The sequence below is a fragment of the Trichechus manatus genome, unplaced genomic scaffold, assembly GCF_000243295.1.
Source record: "Trichechus manatus latirostris isolate Lorelei unplaced genomic scaffold, TriManLat1.0 scaffold00171, whole genome shotgun sequence".
NCBI classification, from domain to species: Eukaryota; Metazoa; Chordata; class Mammalia; order Sirenia; family Trichechidae; genus Trichechus; species Trichechus manatus.
Genome location: NW_004444107.1, coordinates 791097 through 791828, shown reverse-complemented (window position 1 = coordinate 791828; position 732 = coordinate 791097).

The following is a 732-nucleotide window of genomic DNA, read 5'->3' as shown; positions in this document are numbered from 1 at the left end:
GCTCACAGGCTTTTAAGACCCCAGACACTACTCACCAAGGTAGAATGTAGAGCATTATCTTTATAAGTAGTGTCATGCCAATTGAGTTAGATGTTCCCCGAGACCATGGTCCCCAGAGGAGTTAGCATTTTTGACTACCAACTTGTTACTCCAAATTTGGTCCTGTTTGCAACACTGACCCTGATGAAAGTCAACTCACCATGAAGATGACACCTATCAATAAGACAAGGTGAAGAAGAAAATTAACCCAATGACCTTAAGGTGTGGTACTCTCAATACTTGTTCCCTCAAGTTGTTCTTCCAAATTCAACCTTGTTTGCAGCACTGGCCCTGACTAAAGTCAACTCACCCTTAAAATGAGACCTATTGATATGGTAAGGTGAAGAAGAAAATTAACCCAATGACCTGAAGGTCTGACACATCCAATACATGGGCCTGCAACACCCAAGAAGTGCTTGCAGAAGGAAGGTAACTCCATTGTGGTTGCTCAGCAGCCCCAAGTGGAGGCTTGAACAAAAGGAAGAAATGTGCTAGCAAACCTTTAAAACTGAGGCACTTGGCATAAAAAAATAGCTGACATAAGGTCTGAATCAAAACTCCATTTTGCTACAAACTCCTGCTTTTTCATTCCTGGGAATATAACCTTGACCTCTTCCCATTCATGTGCATATGGCCCTGTGCCTCTGGCTGATTGGGACCAGAAGATCCTGGCCCCCTGTCAATCATCTTCTT